Source organism: Colossoma macropomum, unplaced genomic scaffold (assembly GCF_904425465.1).
Source record: "Colossoma macropomum unplaced genomic scaffold, Colossoma_macropomum, whole genome shotgun sequence".
NCBI lineage: Eukaryota > Metazoa > Chordata > Actinopteri > Characiformes > Serrasalmidae > Colossoma > Colossoma macropomum.
Genome location: NW_023494884.1, coordinates 31,327 through 39,933, shown reverse-complemented (window position 1 = coordinate 39,933; position 8,607 = coordinate 31,327). Strand labels below are relative to the sequence as shown.

The window sequence follows — 8,607 nt, the reverse complement described above, 5'->3', positions numbered from 1 at the left end:
CCAGGTTTGTTATTGAAATTAAGTCTGATCTGCATATTGCATAATAAATATTTAAAAAATGTAATATCAACAAAAAATCATAATGTAATAAAACAATGTATTATGTTTGATAATGATAAATGCGACAATAGCTAAGAGGAAAAGGGACGGACTATGAATTAATGCAATGGCATATGTCATATGTGATTATAGTGCAGTAAATAAGTGTTGTTAGTGTTGCTGACTTAGATTAAAGCAACACTACAACAATATTAATAATAATTACAATAAAAATAATTGGGAATTAATCTACCGTGACCCAGAAGGATAAGCTGTTTAGATGATGGATGGATGGGAATTAATCTATAATGATTAGCAAGACTTAAGCTTTTAATATGCAAAGAACTAATGATCCTCCTCTGACCTCCTATCAAGTTTGTTAACCAGTGTTTATATTTTGCTTACCTTCTGTCTTGTTAACAGGTGGAACTGTAAAAATGAATAAAATCTGATGAATGACTATAAACATAAAGTCACTGTTGGAACAAAACCTTGAAATTTTAATGATGAGTTGATCAATAGAAATGGTCCAGATTGACTTCGAATAAAGCAACACTGCAACAATAAATAGATTAAAAGGAAAACAGTGACCAGTGAAAAGAAACACATTTGCACATTCATAATAATAATCCTACCTTTAATCTCTGTCCCATTGTTAGAGGGATTATCTGAAAAAAATAAAAGAATAAATAAATAAACACCCCAAATGTGACAAAAGTTATAAAGTTAGCAGAACTTTAACTTCATAATGCAGGAAAGTAAACTGAAGTTCTGTTCTGAATCAGAGTTCAGAAGAAAATCATGTCAGAAATTCTCCAATGTTATTAATCCATTATTTAAATCACAGGGTGTTATTTATTGTGTGTAAACGTTATTGGTGTAGAAGTTGATCTTAGAAGCTGATCTTAAACCATTTCAATAGTTTCCCAGTTTATAAATAAGCTAAACAATGGAACAGAAGGAGCCGGTGATGCTTCATCATAACCCTAAACTTTTCTTTAATGTACTGAAAAACAAAAGAAAATTAATTCCATGCTTTGTTGTCAAATAATTATTGGGTCTCATTTGTGTGTGTATTATGTCCAACTGCCAAATGTCTAAGTGTCATGCATCCCTCTGACTCTGAAGCCTCCTTGGACTCCATTTCCCAGAACCCTCTGGGGGATCACATCACTCCTAACTCTTCCTCTGCTCCAATCATCGCTCTCAGTCTCCAGAGCACTGATTTGTTTTACCTGATGTCTCTAGTTAGTGTTAGTATAAAGCCCAGGCTTTTAGCTTTAGTCTCTGCAAGGTGTTGCTTCTTTCCACAGAGCTGCTGAGTCTTTCATTCCACTGTTGTGTTTTTATGGTTCTGACTACTTTCCTGTTGTTTGACTTTCCCTTTCTGCCTGACCCATTATTGTCATGGTATTTGATGGTTTATACATCAATATTAAAACAATATTTCTATTACCAGGAATAATGTCATGTGATATATCGCTGTTGTTTGAAGAAAACCTTGTATCTCCAAAATGGTGACTTTACAGGAGAAGGAAAAAACCTACTTTACTCTTAATGTAAGTCAAAGGAACCAGAATTTTTTCCAAGCTGTTTTGTGTCATTTCTTCTGGTCCATTCATCATAAAATTTCCATACAATGTAAAGACCAACAGGCGTTTTCAAATTATGTCAAAAATTGAAAACCCTCAAGAATGGAGGTTTTGTTCTGACAGCAGCGATGTATTCAGTACATTACTTGCCCTTTACAGTGGCAGGTTTTCTTCTATTGTTTGTTCCAGGTTTGTTATTGAAATTAAGCCTGATCTGCATATTGCATAATAAATATTTAAAAAATGTAATATCAACAAAAAATCATAATGTAATAAAACAATGTATTATGTTTGATAACGATAAATGCGGCAATAGCTAAGAGGAAAAGGGACGGACTATGAATTAATGCAATGGCATATGTCATATGTGATTATAGTGCAGTAAATAAGTGTTGTTAGTGTTGCTGACTTAGATTAAAGCAACACTACAACAATATTAATAATAATTACAATAAAAATAATTGGGAATTAATCTACCGTGACCCAGAAGGATAAGCTGTTTAGATGATGGATGGATGGGAATTAATCTATAATGATTAGCAAGACTTAAGCTTTTAATATGCAAAGAACTAATGATCCTCCTCTGACCTCCTATCAAGTTTGTTAACCAGTGTTTATATTTTGCTTACCTTCTGTCTTGTTAACAGGTGGAACTGTAAAAATGAATAAAATCTGATGAATGACTATAAACATAAAGTCACTGTTGGAACAAAACCTTGAAATTTTAATGATGAGTTGATCAATAGAAATGGTCCAGATTGACTTCGAATAAAGCAACACTGCAACAATAAATAGATTAAAAGGAAAATAGTGACCAGTGAAAAGAAACACATTTGCACATTCATAATAATAATCCTACCTTTAATCTCTGTCCCATTGTTAGAGGGATTATCTGAAAAAAATAAAAGAATAAATAAATAAACACCCCAAATGTGACAAAAGTTATAAAGTTAGCAGAACTTTAACTTCATAATGCAGGAAAGTAAACTGAAGTTCTGTTCTGAATCAGAGTTCAGAAGAAAATCATGTCAGAAATTCTCCAACGTTATTAATCCATTATTTAAATCACAGGGTGTTATTTATTGTGTGTAAACGTTATTGGTGTAGAAGTTGATCTTAGAAGCTGATCTTAAACCATTTCAATAGTTTCCCAGTTAATAAATAAGCTAAAGACTGGAACAGAAGGAGTGGGTGATGCATCATCATAACCCTAAACTTTTCTTTAATGTACTGAAAAACAAAAGAAAATTAATTCCATTCTTTGTTGTCAAATAATTATTGGGTCTCATTTGTGTGTGTATTATGTTCAATGGCCAAATGTCTGTAAGTGTCACGCATCCCTCTGACTCTGAAGCCTCCTTGGACTCCATTTCCCCGAACGATCCGGGGGATCACGTGACTCCTAACCCTTCCTCTGCTCGAATCATCTCTCTCAGTCTCCAGAGCACTGATTTGTTTTACCTGATGTCTCTAGTTAGTGTTAGTATAAAGCCCAGGCTTTTAGCTTTAGTCTCTGCAAGGTGTTGCTTCTTTCCACAGAGCTGCTGAGTCTTTCATTCCACTGTTGTGTTTTTCTGTTTCTGACTACTTTCCTGTTGTTTGACTTTCCCTTTCTGCTTGACCCCTTTTTGGACAGTTCGCCTAGTGTTATGTTTGTGTTTTTGTAGTTTGTGTCTGTTTTGGATTTGATCCGTTCCTGTTTTCTGACCACGATTCTGGATCACGACTCAAACACTAAACCCTCTCATTCTCTGTTTATCCGTGAGTGTCTGACTCATTCTGTGGTGTTACAGTAAGACAAGTGAGGAGTGGTCATGGAAGACTATGAAAATGGCTGCATGACCTCTCAGTGTGGTCAACAACAGCACAATTATACTAACAGGTTTTGTCAAAATGTCACAGCATCAAGATCAAAGTTCAAAGTTGGGAAAATGGAAATTTTGTGATTTGACTCTCAGCAGCGCATTCAGGCACATGTTCACTTATTGATTTTAAAGCTTCATTCAAAATGAATCAACAGTTTGGTTCTCAGGTGGAGCTCCTGCAAGAAAAACCACAACATATATAAGATTCACTTGAATCCTAATCACAGCTGTTTGCATCTGCATAAGCAAAGGTACTAATTTGGTCTTACTAGTGAGAGGGACCAACATCAGGAGGCCAGAGCCTACATGCAGTAATTCAGTTGTAAAAAAGGACACCAGCAGTTAAATTTATCATATTGACATTATTGTCATGGTATTTGATGGTTTATACATAAATATTGAAACAATATTTCTCTTACCAGGAATAATGTCATGTAATATATCGCTGTTGTTGGAAGAAAACCTTGTATCTCCAAAATGGTGACTTTACAGGAGAAGGAAAAAACCTATACCTTATATCATTTCTTCTGGTCCATTCATCATGAGATTTTGATACAATGTTAAGACCAACCAGGGTTTTCTAATTATGTCAAAAACCGAAAACCTTCAAAAATGGAGATACGAGGTTTTGTTCTGACAGCAGCGATGTATTCAGTACATTACTTGCCCTTTACAGTGGCAGGTTTTCTTTTATTGTTTGTTCCAGGTTTGTTATTGAAATTAAGTCTGATCTGCATATTGCATAATAAATATTTAAAAAAATGTAATATCAACAAAAAATCATAACGTAATAAAACAGTGTATTATGTTTTGATAATGATAAATGCGACAATAGCTAACAGAAAAAGGAACGGACTATAAATTAATGCAATGGCATATGTCATATGTGATTATAGTGCAGTAAATAAGTGTTGTAAATTTTGTTGACTTAGATTTTAACAACACAGCCAAATTATTATGAATAATAATAATAATAATAATAATAATAATAATAATAATATGGAATTAATAATAATAATAATAATAATAATAATAATAATAATAATAATAATTGGGAATTAATCTATAATGATTAGCAAGACTTAAGCTTTTAATATGCAAAGAACAAATGAGCCTCCTCTGACCTCCTATCAAGTTTGTTAACCAGTGTTTATATTTTGCTTACCTTCTGTCTTGTTAACAGGTGGAACTGTAAAAATGAATAAAATCTGATGAATGACTATAAACATAAAGTCACTGTTGGAACAAAACCTTGAAATTTTAATGATGAGTTGATCAATAGAAATGGTCCAGACTGACTTCGAATAAAGTAACACTACAACAATAAATAGACTAAAAGGAAAACAGTGACCAGTGAAAAGAAACACATTTGCACATTTATAATAATAATCATACCTTTAATCTCTGTCCCATTGTGAGATGAATTATCTGAAAAAATAAATGAATAAATAAATAAACACCCCAGATGTGACAAAAGTTATAAAGTTAGCAGAACTTTAACTTCATAATCCAGGAAAGTAAACTGAAGTTCTGTTCTGAATCAGAGTTCAGAAGAAAATCATGTGAGAAATTCTCCAACGTTATTAATTCATTATTTAAATCTCAGTTTTGTTTCTGTTATCTATCATGTCTAAATGTTATTGGTGTAGAAGTTGCTCTTAGAAGCTGATCTTAATCAAAGGAAATTGTTTCCCAGTTAATAAATAAGCTAAAGACTGGAACAGAAGGAGCCGGTGATGCATCATCATAACCCTAAACTTTTCTTTAATGTACTGAAAAACAAAAGAAAATTAATTCCATTCTTTGTTGTCAAATAATTATTGGTTATCATTTGTGTGTGTATTATGTCCAATGGCCAAATGTATGTAAGTGTCACGCATCTCTCTGTCTCTGTACTCCATTTCCCAGAACCATCTGGGGGATCATGTGATCCTTAACCCTTCCTCTGCTCCAGTCATCGCTCTCAGTCTCCAGAGCACTGATGTGTTTTACCTGATGTCTCTAGTTAGTGTTAGTATAAAGCCCAGGCTTTTAGCTTTAGTCTCTGCAAGGTGTTGCTTCTTTCCACAGAGCTGCTGAGTCTTTCATTCCACTGTTGTGTTTTTCTGGTGGCGGGTAAATCTGATCTGCATATTGCAGTAAATATTTAAAAAATTTGAAAACATAAAAACGTAATATAATATAATATAATGTATTATGTTTGATAATGATAAATGTGACAATAACTAAGAGGAAAAGGGACGGACTATGAATTAATGCAATGGCATATTTCATGTTATTGTAGTGCAGTAAATAAGTGTTGTAATCAATTGAATTTATAAAGGCAAGGCAGGTCGATGCTTCATTTTGGATTCCGTTGTACTCAATGAATTCTACTGTACATAAAAAAAAACAAAAAAAAAACATTTATTGTGAGTTTGATGAACTTCATAACTGTGTGTCAGAACACAAGTGAATCAGTAACCAACCAGACTGATAATGACTCACCGGTGCTCTTCTGTAAGGGTGTGAAGGCAGTGAAGTTAGAAGTCATGTTAGCCTCTTGGCTAAGTGCTGGTGCACACTGACAGATTTGTGATTTCTGATTTGTGTGTCCAGACTTCAGCAGCCTATCTGCATGGGTGCCTGTGGTAACAATATAGACATCAGTAACTATGTAGCTATGCAGGGGACACGAATTTGAAATGCCGCTGCAGCACAGATGGAGGTGCATCATCTTGCCCTCCAAATTCTTCTAAATTGTCTGGCAAAAGCATGAATTCCAGCACTTCTGTCACTCTGGATTTGACATCATTGTTGTTTCGCGACCAACGTAAAAGACTCTATGAAATCAAATTTGAGCAGCCAGACTGTGCGAACTGAGACGTGTCTGTAAAAATCTCTGTAAAAAAAGTGGTTTGGATCCAATTCACAAAATCAGATTTCATGTTTTTTCTTTTTTTTGTTTTAGCTGTTCAGACTAACCCAAATCAATCTGGATACAATCTGATGGCAAAAATTGGATTTGGGGTGGCAGTCTGAACATAGCCTAACACACCCGATCCAGGTAATGATGACCTTCATTCGAATATTACAGGCAGGTGTGGTGGATCTGAACTCTTCAGAGAGTTAGACTGGGGACCCCATGTACTCCTTAAACTATGAAATCTCACTTGTCCAAAAATTACTGCAAAAACAGTTTTGAAATACTTTGAATGATCAACATACTTGCAGGCGTTATTGTGCAGTTTAGGTGTTCCGTCAAGTTCAATTCTGGACTTGCTCTGATGCAGTGGCTTACTGAAGGAAAAGGAATGAGAACCAATGTTAATTTTAATATCAAGAAAGCTGCTGTTGTTGTCCAGACATTAAAAACAAAAATAAACTAATTTTTGACTTATCCAAAATAAATAAATGCAAAAATGTTTAATCAGTTAATTAATCAGTTTAATTATCTTTTGTGTACAATTAAACTCACATCTGGTCAGAGTGGCCCTTACTTATAAAAGTTGCCTAAGCTCGACTTTGATCATACATAAATTCCGGTAATATGTTACAATAACTGTTGACTGATTTATATTAAGTAATGCAGTTGTTAACACAAACAACATGAGATACCAAATTAATAATACCTAGCTAATATTAACTAAAGATTTAACTACGGCATTAATTGATATTTTTTCCCTTTTTTATAAACTACATAGATAAATTAGGATTCATTAGGCAATGTTAAATTATAGCCTAATATTAATAAGACTTAAGCAGTAGCAGGCAGTAACTAGTTCAGCATATTTCACACTTCCTTTAGGTCCTCTTTAGTTTAAGCCTTTTGTTCAGTTATTTTCTCATTAATGTCCTGTTTACACAGCCAGTTTAAACATTAATGTCCTGTTTACACAGCCAGTTTAAACTTACCTTTTTGGTGGTGCTGACTAACATTAAATAGTACATTTTTAAGATTAACAACGTACACTTTTAATAACACTTAACTCATATTAAGTAAACAAGTGAAAAGCATTAATTACGGAGCCCCGCTGGTGGCATCCTGTATAAATAAAAATAATGCGTGGCCACGACTTAGTAAGGCATGGCCACACATTAGGATCTCGTTCCCACGCGTTAATAAGTCGTGGCCACGCATTATTTTTATTTATACAGGTTGTCACCAGCAGTGTTCCATAATTAATTGATATTGTATTCACTTATTTGTTTATATAGTACAGATATATAAACTGTGACTGCATAAGCAGTGCTAGGTAATAGCTTAACCCCTTAAAATCCCAGGCTTATTACATACTAACGTTTATTATTCAGTAACTACAGGGACTTCAAAGCAAACTAATGAAGTTATTCTTAGGTTATAAAATAAATAAAACTTTGGATCTGCCACTATCCCATGGCTTGGTAAGGGGTTAACTGTTTGTAATAATACTTAAATAATAAATTGTGTAAAAATGTGTAAACAATTAAATGCGACATACTTAAAATATATACCACTATGTGTCAGAAATACTGAGAATATACCTGATGTTAAGTCAAAACTTATCATGCATTAGTGATGAATAATGCAATTATTATTTGCATTCTTAATATCAATAAAGGAAAAATAGTGAGGATAATAACTTTGTGTACTTGGGAATCTGTGTACAACCCCATTTCCAAAAAAGTTGGGACACTGTGCAGAATGTAAATAACAATAGGATGCAGTGATAAGCAAATCATGTAAACCATATTTGTTTAACGAAAATACGACAAAGACAACATATCAAATGCTGAAACTGAGAAATTTTATTGTTTGCAAAAAAACTATATGTCCATTTCGAATTTCATGTCAACAACACATTCCAAAAAAGTTGGGACGGGGGCCTGTTTACCACTGTGTTTCATCACCTCTTCTTTTAACAACACTCTGTAAGCATCTGGGAACTGAGGAGACACTGCTGTAGTTTTGAAAGTGAAATGTGTCCCATTCTTGTGTGATATAGGATTTCAGCTGCTCATCAGTTCAGGGTCTCCTTTGGCATATTTTACATTTCATAATATGCCAAAGGTTTCAGTGGTGACAGGTCTGGATTGCAAGCAGGCCAGTTTAGCACCCGGACACTTTTAATGCTGTTGTAATACATGCAGAA

The 8,607-nt window shown here is 33.9% G+C and overlaps 1 long non-coding RNA gene across 1 annotated transcript; it reads right to left on the bottom strand.

Annotated features, from left to right (window-relative positions):
* Positions 1–440: 440 nt before the first annotated feature.
* Positions 441–4,804, bottom strand: LOC118800397. The gene is made up of 5 exons (XR_005006230.1): positions 4,662–4,804; positions 2,491–2,523; positions 2,261–2,284; positions 675–707; positions 441–468 (listed from the first exon to the last, which is right to left on the bottom strand). It is a non-coding gene; the product is annotated as an uncharacterized LOC118800397 (long non-coding RNA).
* Between the last annotated feature and the right edge of the window lie 3,803 nt (positions 4,805–8,607).